Source organism: Protopterus annectens, chromosome 1.part1 (genome assembly GCF_019279795.1).
Source record: "Protopterus annectens isolate FY-2018-M chromosome 1.part1, PAN1.0, whole genome shotgun sequence".
NCBI lineage: Eukaryota > Metazoa > Chordata > Ceratodontiformes > Protopteridae > Protopterus > Protopterus annectens.
The window spans coordinates 1,812,240,770-1,812,265,315 of record NC_056726.1 but is presented as its reverse complement, the minus strand read 5'-3'; positions in this window follow the sequence as shown (position 1 = coordinate 1,812,265,315).

Here is a 24,546-nt window from a genome sequence, read left to right as displayed (position 1 = left end):
AAGTAAAAAAACAGGGACACATTTTAAACATTGCTTGTATAATTTTGGAAAGATGCTAGAATAAAATGTGTTATCACCATGCATTTCACTGGCAAGTTTTGAACCCAGGACCCTATGCACTACAGTCAGAGCAACATACCACTATGCCAAATCAGCAGTTTCCTGAGAAAAAGCAAGACTGAAACTTAATGGCTATCATTTAGTAAATTCAGTTCTCACTTTCTCACCATAGCTATCAACCTCTTAGCACAATAAACCTGGACAAACAACAAAGCCAAAAATGGGGGAATACAAATTTAGTTCACACTTCTCACTCATCATAGCTCTCAAAGCTCAGAAATGGTGGTGGCTAGGGACTTTAGGCTCTTTTTACCCTGTACCAAAGGTACAGGGTTTGAGCCTGAAAACCACTAGCCACCAGGTGTATTACATGGGGGCATTTACATGCACACACACACACACACACACACACACACACACACACACACACACACACACACACACACACACACACATACACCTTACCTGATAATAAATTCAACATGCTACTCCATGCTGCTGCTTCTAATAATAAGAAATCCTTTTCCAGCCCATCCGCTGATACAATGCTGCTGCTAACTCCAAGTACGAGTGCTTTCCTGGCCATCAGAATGCCAAGCGAGTGCTTTCCTGGCCAGAAAATGCTGCTGCTAAGAAAAATAAGAACTCCAAATGCTGATGATATTTCCTGCTTGCATTTGCAGCAGGTGGAAATGATGATGTGAGCTCAAGGAGCTCAATTCCAGCTGGCTGATAGCCCTGATGGAGCTGATGTCATCGCGCACGTGATGACATCTGCTCTGACAGCACATTATTTGAAATACTTCAGAAACCCAAAGAAAAAAATCAGAAATGAAGGTGTGGCACTCCTTCATTTGGACACCAAAACTTGGTAAAAACCGAGTAATTCGGTATGGTTGAGAGGTATGCCCATAACCCCTCCCCGAGGGAGAGTAGTAATTGAACAAATGCAGACAATTAATCCATATTCTGAGTGCAAGAATATCTGTTAGGATGTGTCTTACAGATTTGTAGCACTGAGATACACCTCATGGTAGACTTAAATATTTATGTATTAGTAGACTGATGCTAATGTCAACTACACTCAGTTCACTGTATAGTCAAACCTTTACAAGTCAGGTCAGCATTAATATGAGAGAGCCCAGCATTGATTGTGCATATGTAAGTCTTAACTTGGAATATCATTTAATATTTCATTCCACCAAATGTTTTCCATAAGTTTTTTTAACAATGACAACAAAAAAAAAAAACTAGAATAGAATAAAATTAACTAAAATAGTACTTGAGATTTTGCAACAGTCCTGAATGAGCAACTTACTAAACAGACAAGAAACAAAAAAGAATTGACTTTCTTATGCCTCCATTTGCCATTGTGAGATTCTAAACAAATCACTCAATCAAGCAATGCTCCTGAAATACCCCAGAAATGGGATGTTTATGTCTAACTAACTTAGTCAGATAACAATGCCTAAGTTTAGTCCAATTTTCCAGATTATGCCTCCTGCAATGATTGTTTGCTTAAAATAAATAGTGATCTATAGAACAATCTTATATCTAAATCAGAAGAGTCTTTCTTGTGCATGGCTATTAACTATATACTTGGGGATTAGCCTAATATATCACAACAATGATTATTACAGTTTAACTTACAGTTATCTCTAGTCTAATATCACAAGCCCAGCACTAAATTGTTAAACTAGTGATTTTTTCAAGTGATTTAAATTATTGTCACTTCTTACACTGATGTTGGAATGCCAACCCATAGAAGAAAAGTGTCCATGCAATTACTCAAATGGTATATATGTGCACTGCAGTTAACATAGTTATCTATGAACTTCAATAGCATCCAGTGTTTAATGTTTGGAGCTCTTACTAGCAATTTCACTGAGAAGGTGTGGGAGTCAGCAATAACATCATTAAAAGGGATTGAGAATTAAATAAGTTGATGCCAACAAATAACACATCTTCATTGTAGCTGTCAAAGAAATTAAGATAAAATCAGTGAGAAAGCTACATTTAGTTTAACAAACTTAATTCATTACCACACATTGTTTATACATTTCTTGGAACATGTTGGAATTGAATGCAATTACATCCCTTATGAGGGCTGCTTTCGGGCTAGCTTAGAAGAATTTTGAATTAGACTGAGCATATTCCAAAACATGCTATCTAGACTCATTGGCATTATAATGTTTTCTAAATATATTCTAACATAGAACATTAAAATTAGTATCATACATTCATGAGCTAGCTATCACTCAGGGATAAACAGACAAGAAACAATGGGGAAAGTAAAAGGAATCAACAGTATGACACCAATTTTAATTCTGGCAACTGCAGACATTCGTATCAACAAACAAAGCATACAGATAAAGATCAATTTGCACATACCATTAAAACATTTTAAAGCCATATTGGATTGTCTGCAGAGCTCTTATGGGAGGATAACTTAGATCAAGTTAGTTAACACAGGAAGCACACCATGAAAATAGATCTTACTGCTTCCTGATAGACACATCCACAATGGAATAAATAATGGACTCCACCAATTTACATAAAGAGAATAAAACATTCTTGGCATTAAATATATTACCAGAAATTGCATACAGCTGAACCATCCAAGCAAATCATACAGATAACAGTCAAATTGCACATATTGGTAAAGCTATTTTAAAAGCTATGGTATATTGTCTGCAAAGCACTTAAGGGAGGATAACTTAAAACAGACTAATTGACAAATTAAGCTCATCTGGAAAATAGAACTTACAGCTTCCTGAAATACAGCCATGAAGGATTAAATAACGAACATCGCAAATGCGCAAACAAAAAAGATTGAGCATTTTAACATCTCATGGAACGTCACAAGATATGTAAAAGTTTCACATTTCATTCAAAGTAAGTAACTGAAAAAAAGGGAACTAACCACTACAACCACGAACAGAAAGTAATAAAACAAGCTAAGCAAAATGCAATGAAACTCTGCAACTGTAAAACTGTATCAGCACTGAAACCATAACAAGCAGAAAAAACTTATGAAAGCAAAGCTCTCCCTTAAAGAAAGGACAAGGCACGACACTGTAGTGAAAACAAAATGACTATAAATAAAGGAAACAAAGCAATCACTCAGAAAAAAAGAACTTAAAAAGAATAACTTTAACAGGGCTATTTGGTTGTGAAGAAACAAAGTAAAAATTACCTGTGTAAATGAAAAGAGAGACATCTGAATATGATATTCAATAAATCTGGTTAATCTTACCAACAACAGCACATCAATATATTAGTACAAACAAAAGGCCATTTGGAGGTAGATACTTTGAGAGATTTGGGATTATTAACAGTAGAAGGCTCAGTCTTTTGGGTCTATATCAGAACATCAAAGTTTTAAAACTTCAAATGTTCTAATATCGACCCATTTTGAGTGAATGCTAAAAATAGCAAAGCTGCAGAACACCAAATTCTTTCCTAGGGAAAGCCAGTTCTGTGGCTTTGCTATTTTCAATGCTGTGGTGGAAATTTATGGGTTGGGTTCAGGTAAGTGTGCGATTGTGTGGTTGTTAGGATTAGGGTGTGGGTTAGGTGAGTTAGGGTTAGGGATGAGTTAAGTGAGTTAGGGTTAGGGCGCGGGTTAGGTGAATTAGGGTTAGAGGCGGGTTAAGTGAGTTAGGGTGCGGGTTAGGTGAGTGTGCGATAGTGACGGACCTTAGGGTTAGGGTTTGGGTTAAGGTAAGTGGATAGATAGTAGTGTCTGTATAGTTTAGTGTAGGGTTAGTTGTAGTATTATAAGTGTATGTGTGTGTAATGATTTTTTTTAGGTGTGCTTGTGTTGTATGTATGTGTTTCGGAATAGCAAATTTTTTCCCAAGGAAATAATTCACTGTTCTGAATGTTCGATATTATGTGGTTTAGATATTTTAGGTTCGATGAAATAGTGTCCGCTATTTTCATCTTTCGATAATGTGATATAAACGCAGTCTTTTTGCTTCTTTTTTAAGTCTGTCCAGGAGGTTTTATCCAAAGATCTTTTCAAAGATGGTGATGACCAGTCCATGTTCTCAGGGATGGAAATTATGGTATGGTTTTTGATGAAAGAAGATATTTCCTCTAAGTTATTAAAGGCTCTTATTTGACTGGACAGGTGAACTTTAATTGTAGCTGGATAAATTATTTGAGCCTTAATATTGTTTCATTTTAACAGTTTGACAAGAGGGCAGCATTTCTTTTTTATTTCCATTACTTTGGATGAGTAGTCATTATCAAATCTGATCTGATTTTGCATAAACTCCAGGGGGGCTTTCATCCAAGCAGTTTTGAGAACAAGTTCTTTATCTGTATAACACAGAAATTTTAACACTCTGGATCTTGGTGGCAATGAGGACAAAGTTGGTGCCAGCTTTCCTATAGCTCTATGAGTTCTCTCTATACGATTGGAGAAACTCTCTTGTAATTCCAAGATCTCTGGTATCTAGGAATTTAAAAAGGAAATAATGATCTCACCTTCATTTTTTTCAGGGAGACCAATAATTCTTATATTGCATCTTCTTTCTCTATTTTCTAAGTCATCAATTTTGTTAAGGAGCTAGGTGTTTTAAGAAAATCAGTTTGTGATTTCTCATCCTTAAGTCTTCCATCGATGTAATTTAAGGAAGTCTCAATGTCTGATATTTTAATTTGATGTTGCTGTTAGAAGTTTTTTTAAAATGTCAGGTTGTTTGAGACAATTCTCTGTAAGATTTTCCAGATTTTCTTAGAAGCCATCCATTTTCAAAGACAGTTCTTGTAGAGTGGAAGTCATTAGCTGCAGAACTAGCTCCAGGTCTTTCTTCAGTGAGGAATCAGAATGACAGTGCTTAGAGCTGTTCAGTTTCATATGATAAAGTAGTCTCCAATTAAATCTGACAGGAAGATTTTTGTAAAAATCCACCAATTAGAAATGACAAAGACTAGGCTATTATGAAGAAGATTTGATAACTTTAATTACAATAACCTAGTTATTTTCCTGTTTTTGAGAATAGTTTTGTAGAGCTCAAAAAAACATTCTGCTTTCAGTTGGCCATCTAGGCTCCACCCCTCACAGTCAAAAGTTTTTGATGCAATCAGCTTTTACATTACAAAACACTGGCTAAATGTGACTGCAACCCTTTTACAAAAGTGTTAGCTAACATAAACCACATAATTAGATATAGAGATATCAGTCTAGCCAATTAAAATTGCAATATATTACTTGCAGTACATTCAGGTCATTAAAGCAATCAGTTTTATAACAAAATATATCCTTCCCTACCCCCTACTATTGTCACATATTTATAATACTTCCATTTGTTATTCATCAGTGTCACTCAGAAATCTCCCTGCAAAGACATATGCTTGTTGCTATACTTACCACTGCAGCACTTCATAATTAAATGACTGGATTTCTACCATCTATGCACAGCCATTAAATGATACCAAAGTAATGATTATTTTCAGTGATCACTAATCATTTCTACTGTTTCTGTACTGAATCCAACTAAATGAAATGAAAATAATTGCAGCAATCATTCATTGCTGTCATAATATGCACATCACATATGTAACAGCAACATTTCTTAACTTTAACTTGCTAATTCCACTTAAAGTGTTTCTTATTAAGTTATATTTTTTAAATATTTGTTTACTTTAAGAAGTCTCTAGTACCCTACCTTGCGTATTAGCAAATTAAAATGGCAATGTTAAACTTTGATATATAAATGCAGGGCCATTTACTCATGTCTTATGCAAATCAAGCCTTTTTTTTGTGTATCTCTATGAATCATAGCAATATGCAAACATGTTCAGTGAAGTGCGGGCATACATCAGTCTTTGATGACCATGAACATGGACCCAGACTGACATGAATGTGCTGCACACAGCTAAGCAGTATCAGACTTGCTGTGGTAATGGACAAATGACCCTACGCTAACCTAAATCAGAACATAATTAAAAAAAATAAAAATGGAGTCATCTGAATGACAGTTTGCACCAATATAAAGGGTAATCCCTGCCCATCTAATGCCATCTGTCACACCTTAGCACCTCAAACTCCTAAAGCTTATATATAGTAATGTACATAGTAATATTTATTCCCCATCCAAAAAACAATAAATTTAAAAACTATAATTGCTGCTGTACTACATGAGGCATGTGTTACTGGCATTCAAGTGTAATACTCCAAACATGTCACTTTGTGCAATGACCAGCAGTAGTAGCAATTGTACATTATATACCAAACAATTATTCAATATATTTTATTTTTTTATCCAACACGTACATGAAATGTGACTGGTTTAAAACATACTTGCCAATAATAACAATACCTGGTCTAATGCCCTCCTAGTTAACTGAGTTTGGTTAGGGTGCCCTACTCATAATTTCTTCTTTCCGGTTCTGCCACTTTACTTCATGGCATCACCTGTGAAAGCATGAGACTACACTCTAGGTTGGTCTCAGAAAGAGACCCTTATCATGCTTTTCAATGATTTGTATTGGTATAAAACTGAGGCATGCACATGTGGCAATACATGGAAACATATCAATATTTGGCATGAGTTGAGTGAGCACTTGTCACCTCTTACAGGTGTCACCTGTCTGGCCAGTAGTGCTGTCACCATTACACTGATTTGTTGTAGCATAGGGCTGACCAGCTGGCTGAATGGGTAGACCAGGTAGAGGACAGAAGGCTTTGTTTCTTAATGGTCACTATTTCATTGAGCCATATTAAACATAAAATAAGTATAACAACTTTAAATAAGTAGATGTAGTTCCTGAAAAAGGTATGTGTATCTGCATATATTACTTGTAATGCTATTATGAAAATGCAAGGAAATCATACACATGTATATGCACATAAATCCATCTTTAAAAATATGGGTTATGTGTTAAAATAAGTTCTTAATAAATACAAATGTGACATATGTTTACTAAAATGTCAATCTGCATATGTAGCTATGTAAATCAAAGACATAATACCTGTGCTGCATTACAAGAAGTAGCTGTTCATGTATTTATAAAGACTGAAAGAAAACATTTGCAATTCCACATTCTAATTTAATTTATTTCTATTGCATAAACTGACTTACTACTTAGATTATATAAAGACAATTTTATGTAGGGAACATAAATATTACTACAGCAGTTGCTTATTGAAAAGCATAGCTCTCAACCTTCCATCTCCAAAATGAGGAACACTGGTCCTCATAATGTGGGACAAATGGGCAAAATGTGGAACACATACTAAGACCTTACTAACAACTACAGCTAGGAAGGTTATAGGATGGTTAAAATATGCTGGTTTTACTTATAAAAAGATCTTTTAATGAATTAATATGATTTTTTTCTATTTACTATGGATATCAGTTAAAAAAAATTCCTAACACTGAAACACAGACCCTTTTAATGTGGAATTTTGAGGAACATTAACTTTTTAAAAGCCCAAATGAGGTACATTCCTCATAATGAGGTACACTTGAGAGGTATGTTCAAAAGTATTGCAGATGAACAACAACACGGCTGAAGTGTAGTCAGAATTGAGGTCGGGGGAGGGGGTGTGTTGCTGTGCCAAGTGAATGACCAGGACAAACTTTACTGAGAAATGAGTAGCTCTTGATATTTTCCTTCAGTTTTATCCCTCTGTTTGTCTCCCCTTTTTCATTTTCCCCTTTCTGTTTTTAATAAAACCATCAAGTTGTCCATATAAGGATACTCCCATTATAAAACATTATAAACACCGTTATTTTTTTTGATTTTTAATCACATATGCTGCATAATCTGCCACTTGTTTTATACCTTTTAGCGTGACCATGCTTAGCCACGCTCAGCTGCAACACTGAGAGCATATGAAGCAATACAAAGGTTCGGGCTTTTGTGTATTAATTTGCAAGTTCCTAATGCTGACTTTTACATATTCTTTTGCCCTAAATGGTGTGTTTTTGCAAATAGCTTTGTTGTTAATTATTCATCATAAATAATCTATACTGAGCCTATTTGTATATGCATCTAGCAGTGCTACTTCCAAATAACCGTGAAGCTTTTGAAAAGTACCGAACTATGAATATCAACCTATCTACCAGCATATGTATGTATGCATGTATCTATTTATTTATGTATCCATCTATTTGTCTGTCTCTTTTTCTGTCTAAGACATCTGTTTTGATTGACATATGTCTTAACTCTTTTGACTTCTATCATTTATTGTAAAAAAATGACAAGTACATACAATGCCATGTGGGGTTTATATTGCTTTTGCACATCTGAGCTAGTCTGGCCTATACTCCTGTATGTGAACACAACATTGTATTGTATAAACTCTAAAACTAAAGCAGGTGAAGGAAAAAGACATTTATGAATACTGATATGAACAAAACTGTAATACCGAAGAACTATGTTTAATTTGTTTTAAAATGCTGCTTCCTGATATTTTGCTTAGTTTTTGTTTGCATTGCATTACTTTTTAGATACTGAACTTGGGCTCTCATTTAATAAAAATCTACATATGTTTATTTACTATTTATTTGCATTTCTATACTGGGAAAGTCCTACTGGGCAAAAGCTCTTTTTCTGTTGAGGCTAGGGGAGAAAAGCTCCAGAAATTTTTAGTAATAGATCTACAGATAACTTAATAATTACATAACTCAAGTTTGATTATATTACTTAACACAAGTTTAATTACATATAAATGAGGCATATATCAAGTAACAAGGTTTGAGCAATTTAAACAGTGCAAGTAGCAAGTCACAGTGTTAACTCTCTGTTGGTTCACTGCAGCAAACCATTATGTAATTTAAACCAATTAATTTTATGACTTAAGTCTCTGTTGGTTCACTGCAGCAAACCATTATGTAATTTAAAACAATTAATTTTATGACTTTCACTTTACAATGATTGACCTCTTGCATTTGCAGTGCATTGCTGATATACTGTAGATGCTAATAATACAAATGACACAAGAATAAATTAATTATATTATGGTGATTACCTGGTGAAAAAATAAACAATCTGCAGAAAAAGATCTTTGAAAAAACAAATGAATGTGCAGCTGTCAATATCAAATGAAAAGCCATCACTCAGCATTGAGAGATCCAAATTTCTGGGCAGTGGTAGTGTGCTATTAGTGCTACCATGTCCTTAGACAGTAACTGTCTTTTTCTGAATGCTACTACAGCTGCCTCATCAATCAACCCTCTCTCATGTCACACAAGCAGGCCCTCTTGGAAAAAATTCAGTTACTCACACATTCACTTTAGCCTTAGCAGTGGGACGATAGCCACATCTTCTAATAAATACATCCTTTCTACACTACTTTACAGAGAAAACTTGTAAAAGAGGTCTGTGTGTTCTTTTCTTAGTTCAAAGAGATGAAAATAAAAAACAAATCAAAGCAAGTGTTACTTAACTTCTTGCAACCCAATGTTTGTCACATATGAAGTTTTAAGATATTTTTCACAAACAGTCATGTATCCATAGACTTCTGCGGTGTTGCAGCGGTTAGTGTTATCGCCTTACAGCAAATGGTTCTCCTGTTCGATACTCAGCTGGAGTGCCTTCTGTGTGGAGACTGCATGTCCTCCCCGTGGTTGAGTGATGTTAAAGACATGCAGGTAGATGCAAGCGTGAATGGGTGTGCCTTTGTTGAAGGTTGGGCATCTGGCTGGCAACTCAGCACCGTAAAAATCAACTGCCAATCATGAGTTCTGCTGTGGCGACCCCTAACCGGGAAAAGCCGAAAGTCTTTTTTTAGTTATGTATCCATAGTGGTCTCTTTCCTTAGGAAAATAATACATAAATTGTGATAAAGCTTTATAATGCCTTTGCACAACACCTCTAAGAGGTTTAGCCTTTCGGTCATGTACATGTTCAGCATGACTGATCTATTCTAAGAAAAACAGTAAAACATAAAAGGTGGGTATTTAATGAAATGTAAGAGCTATAGACTAAATAGGTGGATTTGCACAACACAATCTTTATCTTAATAGCCTTTTAGACATGTAATATTTTATTTTATACAGGTTAAGTTAACCATATGTGACTGCTTTAGTTCCAATAAAATAATCTGCAATGTGCTACAGTACAATTTGAATGTCATATGAAGTATAAATGGTACAGAATATTGGTGGCATGGAGATTTTTTTATAAACATATTTACAACTGTGGTGAGCAATCCTTTCAATGGACTTCATGTTTAATATTAGCAAAAATAGCTTAAAGAAAGTGTTTTTGTTCACTTCCCTTCAGTCAGAAACCATCTTGGTTTGTAATACTATGTTAATTTTATCAAGTCAAAGTGAGGGAGTCAGAAAGAATCTATACAGTGCACAAGGCAAATTTGCTCAGTTCTGAGATGTATAGGGTTTTAGTGACTATAGAACACATATAGCACAGATCATGTTCACATGGTATGAAGCATGTAGAATGGAAAAAGTCATGTATGCAAAAAAGTGTGGTTTACAAACAACTATCCAGTTTTACTTTGTTGAACTCTGAAAACATAAATAGATGGATCACTTGGAAAAATATCAGCACAAATATAGAAATTATGTCAAGGGTAGTTCATATGAATCAAGTTCAGTTAATCCAGGTAGGGAAGAACACTATCGCAGTGACGAGTTCCACAGCAATGACCCCAGCATTGTCTGTGCATTACCTATCATGTGCTAAACTAACAAAAGAGCAATGATCACTAAAGAGTAGATTGTGAGGACTGTGACTTATGCTGGGCCATTGGCAAAATGTGTCATCCACATGTGACACCTCAAGGAATGCATGTCTAACCTATAACACCAGACAATGCATACTTTTCAACATCAACCAAACATAAAATGGAGGGATCTCCTAGTTTTCATAGGTTCATAGGTTGGAATGAGGCTATCAGCCCTAGGGCCTATACAAGCCTAGCCATAACAGTTCCCTGGCTATTTCTTCCCACACTATTTACTTCCCTGGACCCCTGTCTGGCAGGGCGACTGACGTGATCCCCGGGGTGAATGTCCTTTCTCCCATCCAATCGTCAAGGTTTCTTTTGAAGAGGACCAAAGAGGCACTCTGCTTGACATGTATGGGCAATCTATTCCAGAGTCTGGGGAGTCTCTGGGTCAGGAACCTATCCCTCCAGCATGTTTTGTTTATTGTGATGACAAGGTTTAGATCCCTGGAGCATGTGGCTCTGAGGGATTGGGATTTCTTTAAGTGTAGCATGGCCAACAGCTCTGAGTTTGACATGGCCTTGTATGTTAAGCAAAGATAGCCTCTGAGTAGACAATATGTGACAGAGTATAGCTGGGTTTTTTAAAAGGCGGTCAGTGTAGGGCATCTGCTTTAGGCCTGTGATTCTTTTAGTGAGGCATTTCTGCGGCCTTTCCAGTTGTTGCAGATGTCTTGAGAGGTACATACCAAATGGGGCGTTGTATTCTGTAATGGGTCTAATGAGGGATGAGTACAATGGGACAATGACCTCCTTTTTTCTGGATGAAAAGCCCTTAGTGATGAGGTGTGCCACATAGAAGGATTTCCTGACTGTTGTGGCGATGTGGTTATCGAAGGTGAGACCACTGTCCAACTGTATCTCTAAGTCTCTTATGACACTTTCGGTGTTTAGTGTACTGCCACCTATATGGTAATTCACGGATACATGTTTTTTCCCAAAGGGGATAACTATACATTTCTTGGCATTGAGCTTGAGCCCATGGCTCTGGCACCAAGCATCTGTTTCTGTAAGGCCCTTTTGTAGAGTATCCACATCATTTGGGGATTCAATAATGGCTCCCAGTTTGCAGTCATCTGCAAACTTTGTTATCCAGAGTCCCTTAGTGTTGGCCCGTACTTCAGAGAAGTAGATGCCAAACAAGAGCGGTCCCAGGACTGAACCCTGAGGTACTCCACTTGTCACTTGTCTAGAGCTGGATTTGGAGTTGGCTACTTTTACAGTGTGGGTTCTATCAGTAAGCCAGTTAGCAACCCATTGGGTGACGTAGGGATTAATGCCCAGCTTAGTAAGTTTATCTATGATTCCAGAGTGAGGGATGGTGTCAAAGGCCTTGGCAAGGTCTAGATAGGCTGTGTGGGCCACCTTACCCTTGTTCATGGCTCTGGAGACTGATTCGAAGAAGTCAATCAGGTTCAGGAGACAAGATCGGCCCGTCACAAACCCAAACTGGGTGGGGTCCAGTGTTTGAAGGTTGCCAATGTCTTTGTTTATAAGTTCCATGATAATACGCTCCATGGCCTTGCAGATAAGGCTTGTCAGACTGATGGGATGGTAGTTTCCGGGATCCAAGGTGGATCCCCCCTTGTGGAGTGGGATAACTGTAGCTCTGTGCCACTCAGTGGACACGAAACCTGAGGTGAGGCTATGATTAAACATGACACGTAGGTGAGGTGCCAGTTCATATTGTAGTTCATGTAGTACACAGCCCGGGATGTCATCTGGTCCCATGGATGCTGTATTCTTAGCTTTGGAGAGTGCGTTTTTTACCTGTGTGGCCGTTATTACTGGAATTTGTCAATCTTCCGGTATTGAGATGGGCCATTTAGGGGGTGAGAGGGGGGGTGAAGTTGGCACTGAATCGATCTGCCAGGATACTGGCAATATTCTTGGGATCAGTATATTTAATGCCATTCTGTTTTAGCTCAAAGCAGATCTGAACATTGCCATTTAGATTCTTGACATAGTTATAGAATGCCTTGTGGTTGTCTGGAATCTTTGGCAATTTTATTTTTGTAACTAGCTTTGGAGGATTTTATGAGGGATCTCAGTTTCTTACTGAGGCTGGTAAGGAAGTTTTTTGCATCCTGGGATTTTCCTCTTTTCTGCAACAGTTTCTTCCTTTTGTTGTAAAGTTTGTTTATGGCAGGGGACCACCAGATTGGCTTCTTTTTTTGGATGAGAGCATCTTGGTTCTATTTGGGATGGCACGATTTATGCATGAGTGGATGTGCTCGTACAGTGCCTTAGTGTAGGATTCAGCAGTTGATCTTTCAGCTCCCGTCTGCATGGGTGTCATGAAGTTTGTCACTTCTGACTTGAGTAGCATGAAGTTGGCTTTGGAGAAGTTTTTTAAAAGTAAAGAGAAAGTTTATTGATGTGCTGATTTAGCCTCGCGAAGATCATATTTGGTTTCATAGTATCCAAGAGGAGATTGCCGCTAGCATGTGTGGCTTCTGTGATATCACTCTTTTTAATTCAGATCTGGCTGGCACTAACTGCATGCATGTTGCTGTTAAGGTACTACCTTGTCTAAGTGGAAATATTTACAGCAGCGGGATAGGCTGGTTTTATTTGAAATTGCTAAGTGGTATGCAGTGTAGCTAGATCATAATAAATGTTTGTTTGGTTCATTGACAGAGTGCATGATCCCAACATATGACACATCTGTGATCTGCATAATCACTTCCAAAAGGGAGACATTCTAGAGGGTATTCTAGCTGTTAAGTATAAGAATCATACTTCCTAGTAATCTATATCTTTTCCTATGTACTGTGTGTAGTAACTTCCACAAAAAAAGCCATGATTTGCAAGGGATGCAGTATACCCTTTTGAACTATGTCTGATGTTACAATTTTTCTGCATCCCCTGTCACTGTCAACACATTGTTACATTGCTAGCCATGGCCAGATGCATTCTTTTGATCAGCACAATGCTTTCATCAGATCCCTGGACATCCTGTGGGGAGCAGTATTTATGGGACAAGGTTAACATGATCTTTATTATATGTGCCATTCTATACCGCATGATTGTCAGGAAACAGGCTGGCCAGCCCAAGGCCAGATATCTGGTGCCACTCTAGCTTCCAGCATCACAACTACTTTTCTCAGGAGATGATACAGACAGCAGTAGTGGAGATGTAAAGATCTCCCATGGCCATAGAGCCCACTAAGAGTTCCCCATGGCCACAGAGCCCAGTGCAAATTCCCTACGGACATAGATCCCACTAAGGGTTCTCCACTGACACAGACCCCACTAAGGGTTCCTCATGGACACAGAGCACAGTAAGGCTTCCCCATGACATAGAGCCCACTAAGTGTTAGAATATGTAAAGCAGCAACATCTGATACAGAGCTATGTATTGCAAGAACATTCAAATGACAAAGACACATAGATCAGATTGAGAAATATAGAAAAACAGTTGAAGTTGCCATGCTGAAATCAGTACAGGCTGTATGGTGCAGTGCATGGTCTGTTCACAATGTCCTTGAATTATTACTATAAAGCAGCACAAGTAAATAGCCTTTTCATGTGATCCAATCATCACAATTTGCACAGGTGACAAGCTATACATCACACAATAGCAGGGAGCACACATTACACACACATGATGTGAAGGTCATATAATATACAGGTGTTTGAGAGAAACCACATCACTTCTTTATTGTTGAGGACCATCTACACAGTGCTGCATGGGGTGAATCACTGGATATTTCAGAAGGTGTCCTCCCCTGTTCTTTATAGTAGCCCCTTGGTGTACTATGGGGTGTCTCAAGGGATGTTCCATAGTGTCTCAGTGTTTTGTGCCAACTGAATATCATCCGCTAAGACCAAGACAGATAATATTCATCTAGATTTCACATTGTGTGCAGTGCCAGGTTAGGATCTATGTGTGTCTATGTGAGGCAATATTCCAGAGCCCTGGGAGCAAGCCATACCATGCAGTGATAAAGTTCATTACCATAAATGCAGCTGATGTTTCTTGGCTTATTCCAGCTTCTGAGATTATATGCTACATGTGTTAGTGAATTAGCCTATCCACAAACAGCCCTGTCAGGTCTGGTAGATCTGGTATTATGTGACATCATTCTGAGGGAGCAGCTCAACAGTATATTTCATGATGTGCATTATGGTGCTCATTTCTCAGATGGGATGTGTGGCAGCAAATTCTGCTTGCATGACACTCCTTGTCATCTGCTCATTTATGTCCTTTGATCTTTCTTTTTTGTATTTATGGAGTGATGCATACCCAGACCTGGAAAGTAACTTGAAATCACAGCTGGTTGGGAAGTTTACTCACACCCAATGCAATACTGATATCAGATCCATCAAGTCTGTGTGTATGGGAACCAGAGTGCTAGAGTACAACCACTGTGGATGTTCCATCATTGGGGCAACCTGAGTCCATAGTGACTGGTGTCTTTGACACTTCTGTCTAAATATCATTCCCGTTCATCCATGTGGAACATATCTCCTAACTCTGTGTTTGTCTGGTCATGTACAATGTGCTCACAGTCTCAGTGGTTCACACCCAGATAGGCCAGCATCTTCATACATTACTGCCCACATCAGCTAGGTATCCAGAGTCATGGAAAGCAGAATTTATACCAGCATTTTTAGCCACATCATTATCTGATAAAGAATATCATTATGAACAGTAACTGCTAAGGTACCACTGAAAGTAAAGTTCTGTGAAAAATGCACACAGTGTTTGTTCAAGAAATATTGAGAGCATTACTCTTGCGTAAGACAGCTTGGTTAGATGTGTGTCAAGAAAAGAAACACTGGGCACTGGATACATGAAAAATAGTGGATTAGAACAGTATTAAATATGTAAGTTCTGTATTTGTAAATACAGTACTGACTAGATGGATCATCCTGTTATGCTGATGACCATAAACATTAAGGTGCCTGCAAAATATCCCAACTAACATTCAAATCAAAGGGTAAAATGGTCATACAGACAAAGAAATTAATTAAAACTGCAAGAAAAACCCAGTCAAGCTTGACTTTTCACTCTGTAATTCCTTAAACTTCCTATAATGGAGGTCCATGGAAAATATGCCAATGACTCATTAGTGCCATCAAGTGCTTTAGCTAAATGGCTTCAGAATGCCGACAACTTTTTACTTTTTAAGTCTTTATGGACGCATTCAGGCCAATAAAGCCAAACCTTACTAGCTGTGTACATACATGTTTTCTCCTTTTTATTGACTCCATCAGCACTGCATAAGTGAATTGTTTAGCTATACTTTAGACACACAGATTCTTGCAGTTTTCATTGAATGGTTTGTCTCTCTGGCCTTTTTACCCTTTGCTTTAGAAGTTAGTTGGGATGTTTTGCAGGCACCTTAATGTTTATGGGCATCAATTGTGTTTAAGTATCCTGTGTTTAGGAGTTAAAAACTTAGAGGCATTCTGAAGCCATTTAGCTGAAACATTTGATGACATTAAGCGGTCGTTTGTATATATCCCAATGGCCTCCATTATTGGAGGTTTAAAGTATCACAACATAAAAACTCTAGCTTGGCGCAGGGTTTTTCTTGCAGTTTTTATTTCTAGAAAAGTAGGAACATGTTCAGCATCCATTTTGTAACTGAAAATTCTCAAAATATGACCAAGAAAAGATGGACAACACAGAATTCCAAGAATGGAAATTTATTCCACAAAGCACATTGAACAAATACACTGTTCACAAATGAAGCTAGTGGTTTGATCTCTTACAAAATACATTAAGGTACTGAGACTTCACGAGATGTAAAGAAATTACTGCTCATAGTTTCTTTATATCCCTACTTTCATTCAGATGACAAAAAAATATATACATGACTTACTAGTTTATAAAAGCATTAGAAAAAAGCATAGCTAAGATGTTTATGTTCTGCACTTCATTCTTTAAACAACATTTATAATTAATGCTGTGGATTATTCCATAATTCCTTGTCACATCCAAAATAATTTGTCATTTATACTCCAAATATTCAAGTCCCTGTTCCTCCATTTTATTTATTTATTTTTTTTTGCTTCATGATCTACAGTAACAAAGTTGTTCTTTTTGAAATGTGTACATGCAAGAGAGTGCCCATACAAAACATTTAATGCAGTACTACTCTTAATTGCGTAAACATGTTCATAAATTCTATTCTTTAATGTTCTTGTTGTCTTTCCAATATGTAATGATTCACATGACATGCGGATTGCTATATAGACAACACATTCATGCATATATGTATGTGCACACATGTGAGCATGTATGCTTGTGTGTGTGTGTGTGCATGTGTGTGTGTGTGTGTGTGTGTGTGTGTGTGTGTGTAGATATAAAGCTAGAATCATGCAGTGGCACTACTGTCATCTTAACCCAGACCATCTACTGGCCATACTGTCAGGAAACTGTTTCTCTAGTATATAACTGCTGTTTTGCTGTATGATGCTGTAAGAATGAAAAGTGGAGGTACTGTGTACCAGCTTAGTACAGCCAATGTACGCTGACCATAGCTGCCAGAGACATCATGTTTCTACTGATGCTATATGTAATACCTTTGCACTGCACAGAGATTGTGTGAGCATTGCACAGCACAGCAGATGCCATCCACTTTCAGCAAATATGGAAAAAGCTAATATCTGGGAGTACCGTGACCCAGGACATGACCATAGATGGCTTATAGTGGCATCTGCTGTATGCCTTCTAAATCAGATGCCACTGCATGCAAACCCCACATATGAGTATTTAGCCATGCATAGTCATATACTAGTGCCTCCAGTACAAGCTGCTTAAAGACAGGACAGCAGCAGACGCACCATCCCATGATGTATGCTTGTTGTCAATGTATGTGTGTCATGTACTGTCCGTGTAGTCCTGCACAACTCTGCACACTATTGCTTAAGTATGCAATTCAGCAACTGAAAAAGTGCCAAAACACCTTGGGTACGAATATAGCAATTAAGAGTTTGTAAGAGCCACACCCAGTGCTCCAGGTCTATTCATTCAGATGTACCCATGCACTAAGTTACAGAAAGGCACAAAGAAGATAGTTCTTGATGGTTCTACTTGTTATTCAAGAATAAGCATCACAGAAAAAATGTTGATGACGTTTTGTGTGCAGGAGAACATGAGAATGTCATGGCTGAACCATCATAGAAAATGAGGACAACAGATTTTTTTCACATATGATCAGTTGGGCAGTCCCAGACTCTACCTGAAAGAGAGCTGTAGTGTGTCAATCTACTATAAGATGTCAGGAAAAAAGTTCCTTTGAGGAAAGTGGTTCATTTACAGAGAATTCTTCAACACTTTTAAAGTGTTTCAACTGCATCCAAAGCCATCCAAGCTAAGCTAAGAATATTGTATGGGTTTATCACACTTGTACTTTGTTTTATACAGTGATCACTTCTGTTTTTGAGCATTTTAAAAGCATTTATCATATTTTGTGGCAAAAATAGTAATTTCTCTGTTTATTAGATTTTATATTTCTGTTTGACTCATAACTGCCTTGCAGAAGGGCAAATTAGCCAGGGATTTAGTTGTTTGGAAGTCCACTCGAGAGCTGCATTTGCTGTGATTTTACATTAAAAAGTACCAGGATAATCATGTTTACCTTGCATATCTGAGTTGGGAAGCACACCAAAAAGCTCAAAGTGTTGCTGTTTGTTAGCTAGAGGGCATAGGAGTCAGCTTTCAAGCTTTTCTTCTCTACTACAAATCAGGCACTTTTGCATAGAGCTGCACACGATGCAACAGCAGTTAACAGTGCCCTGTATACTAGCAAGCACCTAAACAGTAAAAGCTCCCTGTAAAGTTATGATTAAGTCCAAAACCTGTTAAATAGTGTGGCATTGTATAAAACTGAACTTAGAGTAGCTAACTTGTCCATCATATAGCACTACTATATCCTAACATATCCTAACATTTTATATCATGTTATATCCTAACACTATATAACAACTTGCGCTTAACCACAGAACTACCCTAGAAGACCTCTCTTAAAATCCAATCCTTACTAGCCCACCCTATTCCAGGTCCAGACAACATGGATATGCAATTTCCAAATGTCTGTGTGGCCAGTTTGGTAAATTTGGGTATCCTGAGATAATGTAGCAATTGTTTCATGTTCTCAGACAACCAGTTAATCATTAAAGAAAATAACATGGCATGCTAGAGATGTAAATACACAATTTCTTGTGAGGCAAAAATCTCATATACTTCCAAAGTTGTCAGGAATACCCACACTACATCTCTTACATATACTGTTTACCATATACACATATTGTTTTATGCTGAGGCACTTAAAAGAAACCTTCCCAAAGTCTCAAACACCTACAAAGCCATCTAATGGCAACACTGTTCATCAAAAATGACAAACAGACACCAAAAGCAACACCAAACATCTCACATAAACCTACACCCAATGGTCCCCCATAAGGCAAGCATATACTTTACCTAATAGTCTTAACATCGGGGATTCCATTGTATGTCACACAGGTGCCCCACTCACCAGATTAGACAAAAATAATGATTAGTTGCCTATCTTGAGCCAGGATCTGCAAAATCATGCACACTCTCAAGTCACTGCATTTCAGGTACTAATATGATTCTATCATAATCCATGTGGGTGTAAATGTACCTCACTGGACTATATAAAAAGAGACATTATGGACCTCTTGGAATATGTATCATAGATAGGTATGAGCCTTGCACTAACTGGCATTCTACCTCCACCAAGGGTGATGTCATAATAATAATAGCTGGGGACTTAAATTTATCAGAAACAGACTGGAATAATATTGATTCAACAACATTAGTAAAGAAATTATTCACAGAGCATATTCAGGAACAACAAATGCTTCAGATTGTAAAAAAACTACCAGGGGAAGGAATATACTAGATATTGTTTGCGTTTCCAAAGAAATTACTGCAACTTCAAGTCAAGTTTTACCACCATTGATATGCAGTGATCATGGGGTCATAAAGGTTAATTTGTTGCTAGATAATTCTGCCAAACTGAAATCTAAGCCAATGCACAGAAGGTTAATTACAGAATATAGGGAAGCAAAACAGTTACTATATAAAACTAACTGGAGTGAGGTGTTCAGTGAAATAACTGCAGATGGAATGTGGAAAGTTTTGAAAGAGAAATTGTTTGAGTGCAAAAAGTAAAAAAAAATGTTTAACATCAGGATCTAGGCACGCAACATCAGGGGGTATATTTCCATAAGAACAAGATACCTGATTAAGGTGAGAGACAAAAAATATAAGAAATGGAAGAGAGGTCGAACTACAACTTTGAAAACTGAAATAAACAAGCTGGACAAACAGATTAAGCATAGTGTGAGACAAGATAAAGAAAAATCAGAAGAAAATATATATAAAGATATTGAGCATAATAGGAAACCTTTTTATAGATACGTAAGATGTGGAAGGAGTAAAGGCACAAATTGATAAACTGTGTGTAGATTCTAAAATTTATTCTCAGACACAACAGATTATAGATATATTTACAAAATCATATGCAATACAGTTTGGCTCCACAAAAGGGGTGGTAAGTTGTCCTAGTGACATCCAGGTAACCCCAAATACTGGAATCAAATTAGATTATATTGAAAAAGAACTGTGCAAACTGGATCCAAACAAAGAGCAGGGAGGAGACGGAATAAGTAACAATGACCTGAGATCATTTAAGCAAGAACTTACATTGCCATTACATCTATTATTCACTAGGTCATATAAATATGGGGAGATTCCTCAAGATTGGAGACATGCACTTATTAAACCTGTCTTTAAGGGAAGGGGGAGTAGGACAAACCTAGAATCATATAGACCCTTAAGTCTACTTTCATGTTGTGGAAAAATAATGGAGAAGGTAATACTGGATAAGTTATTAGAACTAGATAGGTTGGGACTTGCAACCATATAACAGCCTGCATATGTTGAAATAGATCTATTACCACTTATAACATGATGTTCTATAACAATATAATAACAGCTATGAATGAAAAATGGTGCTGTGATGTGATTTATATAGATTTAACTTCAGCATTTGACAGGGTCATGCGCAAAACACTGATCAATAAATTAGTACAGCTAGGTATTGATGTACTGTTGATAAGATGGATAGCTGCATGGCTTACAAATATGACATAGCAAGTATCACACACCAACTGGACAGGTGAAATCCTTGGTTACAATCAAGGTGTCCCACAGGGCTCTGTACTAGGCCCTTACTTGTTTAGATTGTATCTTTTAGACCTTACTTTTTTATCTGAGGTGTTCTACAGTCTATATGCTGACGATCTGAAATTGGATAAACTGATTACAAGTGTTACAGATAAGGCATGTCTGCAAAATAATTTGACTAAATTGACCATTTGGGCACAGGAGAATAATATGTCGATAAATACATCAAAAACTAAACATATGAGATTTGGGAGACATAAATTGAAAGGTGAATATTTAATACAGCACACACTGATTGAAAATGCAGACTCGTTTAAGGACCTGGGTACATGGGTAGATTCAGCTATGAGTTTTTCTAATCATATCAACCAATTGGCTAATGATAGTTATAGAACTATAGGTTGTATAAAAATATTTATAAAGTCTAGGAAATCAAACATAATGAAGTCATTGTTTGTTAGTTACATTAGACCCAAACTTGTGTATGGAATAACAATATGGAAACCCTATAGGAAAACAAGCATGAATAAACTGGAAAGAGTACAGCAGAAATATACTAAGGGCATCCATGGATGTGAAAATCTAAATTATTATGAAAGACTTAAATATCTGAACTTGTACAGTGTCTCTTACAGATATTTAAGAGGAGATCTCATTCAGGTATATAGGGCATTTAGGGACAACTACCTCTGGGAATGTTTGGGGTTATCAAAAATACTAGAGAATCGAAAAAGATAACCTATATAGAAGATTCTATAGGAATGAGAAGTTTACTAATTGGTACTCTGACAGAGTAGCTGATGCTTGGAACAGACTACCAAATTACATTAAAGCAAGTACTAGTTTAGATATTTTTAAGAACAGCCTGGACATTTATTATGGGAACAAGTGCTTTGTCACATTGGTAAGCTGGAAGGGCTTTAATGCCCGTGCTTGAAACATTTGTATGTATGTATGTAAGTATGTATGTATGTATGTATGTAAGTATGTCACAGTATGAACATAAAATGATCTATATTAAGAGTTGGCTTGGTTTCTGGTGCCACTCCAGGGGAATCCAATATCTGTCAACATGAAAAGACATGGTCAGAAGAGCATAGTGCTTTTCCAAGGATGGGCTTCATCTTCCCCCAAGGCTTTCATATATTGGCTAAAACTTTATCCATCCACTTAGAGCCTTTTTAGGCAATGCCAAAAAGACAAAACTACCAACATAGTGAAAATGTCTGCAGGCATCCTTAAGGTGTTACTGCTCAGTGTTAGGAGCCTAAAAAAACACTATACACCCTTCAAGCCTGTCTCAGTCTGGAGAATGTAGACATCTATGCCATGAACAAGACTTGGTTTAAAACTGTGGAAAGTAGCCTGGCAGTGCAAGGCTACAATGCCTTCCTCACATTTAGAACATGAACAGCCCAGACTGAAGCCAAAGGCTGAGGTGTCTCAATCCACATTAGCAACAAACATACCTCCATGCCAGATAAATAGGATGATACAATGGATCTCATCCACATGAAAGTCACCAAAAATATCATCATGGCTAGCTACAGGTCAACATATATGTTCCTAAAGTCTCAAGACTCTTATCAAAATCTACTAGTAAAATGGATCACCATCGAGCCAAATATCCTGTTCATGGGTGACTTCATAGGATCATAGCAGGTTACTAAGCTAATGATCCCAGGACTCTTACATGCCTAACCAAGTTCAACCCATATTCCTAAGGGTGTCTGGTTCAAGCAGACACTAAAATCAGTACCTTTTGCCCTTGTCCAAGAGGGACACAGGCAGAAGCCCCAGGGTGAATTTCCGGTTACCCATTCAATCATCCAAATTACACTTAAATAGCGCCAGCAAAGGAGCTTGTTTAATACAGGGCAACCTCTGTGAGACATATCTGTCTCTCCAGCAAGCTCTGTTGATGTCACATACCAGGTTAAGGTCCTTTGAGCAAGTGATGCATGTGCTATTTGACTTGTGAATGTGCAGCATTTCCATTAAAGCTGGGTCAGAAATTACTCTATATGCAAGGCGCAGGTTGCCTCTTAGCAGTCTGTACAACACAGAGTAAAGTGACAATGATTTCAGTCTATCCGCATAAGACAGATCTTGAAGACCCTGAATTTTCTTTATAAGGAACCTCTGTGGTTTCTCCAATTCCTGCTGGTGTCTGGAAAGGAATGTGTCAAAGGGAGTGTTGTACTCTATTATTGGTCTGATGAGGGAAGAGTACAGGGGGAGTTATAACCTCTTTTTTCTGGAGACAATGCCCTTACTTATGAGATGAGCAATATAAAATGCCTTTCTTACCACTGTGAAGACATGGTGATTGAAGTTAAGGTTGCTGTCGACCTGTGTGCCCATATCCCTCACCAGTGACTGTGTGCTTAGGCTACTGCTATTGATGTGGTATTTTGCAGGAACATCACCCTTGCTGAATGGGATGATAATGCATTTTTGCATTAAGTTTAAGACCATGACTTTGGGATCAGTCATTAATCTGAGTAAGACCTTCTTGATGGATGCTGGCATCACTAAGGGTTTCAATGATCACTCCCAGTTTGCAGTCATCAGCAAACTTTGTCAGCCACAGTCCTTTAATTTTAGTTTGTACTTTAGAGAAGTAGATTCCAAACAGTAGCGGTCCCAGAACTGAGCCCTGTAGAACACCACTGGTGATGGGTCTGCTGGAGGAGGTGAAGTCTCCTATTTTGACTGTATGAGTTCTATCTGTGAACCAGTTTGCAACCCACCTAACAATATATGGGTTGATACTTAGCTGGGTGAGTTTATCAAAGATGACTGAGTGGAGGATTGTGTCAAAGGCCTTGACTAAGTCTAGGTAGGCCATATGCACAAATTTCCCCTCATCTAGGACTTTGGTGACCTGTTTAAAAGAAGTCCACCAAGTTTAACAACCATAATCTCCCCTTGACAAAGCCAAATTGAGTGGGGTAAAGCTTTTTGAGATTTTCTATATCTTTGTTAATAAGGTCCATGATGATTCATTCCATGGCTTTGCAGATAAGGCTGGTCAGGCTAATGGGTCCATGGATGCACCCCCTTTGTGCAAAGAGATTATGGTAGCTGTTTTCCATTCCAATGGGATGAAGCTAGTGCTTAGGCTGTGATTGAAAATTGTGCCCAATGGTGATGTCAATTCCTGTTTTAACCCATGTAGAACACAGATCGGGATGCTGTCTGGTCCCATACAGGCTGTATTTTTGGCCTTGGAGAAGGCTTTTAAGATCTTCTCAGAGATACTACTTGAGGGACAGGTGTTAGAGATGCTTTGGGGTATATGTGGTAGGGACAGGGGAGTGAAGTTTTTACTGAACCTGTTAGCCAGCAGGTTTGCTATATCCACAGGTTCTGTATATGTAGTACTATTAACTATGAATTCAGCTCAAATCTGTGCCTTACCTTTGAAATTATAGATGTAACTAAAGAACGCTTTGTGGTTATCCTTAGTTAGAAATGCTAATATGGATTTGTAGTTAGCTTTGGAGGACTTCACTAGGAGTCTTATTTGCTTGTTTAAGTTGAGGAGAGAGTGTTTCCAGTTTTGAGACCGTTTCTTCCTACTCTTAGACAGCAATTTCTT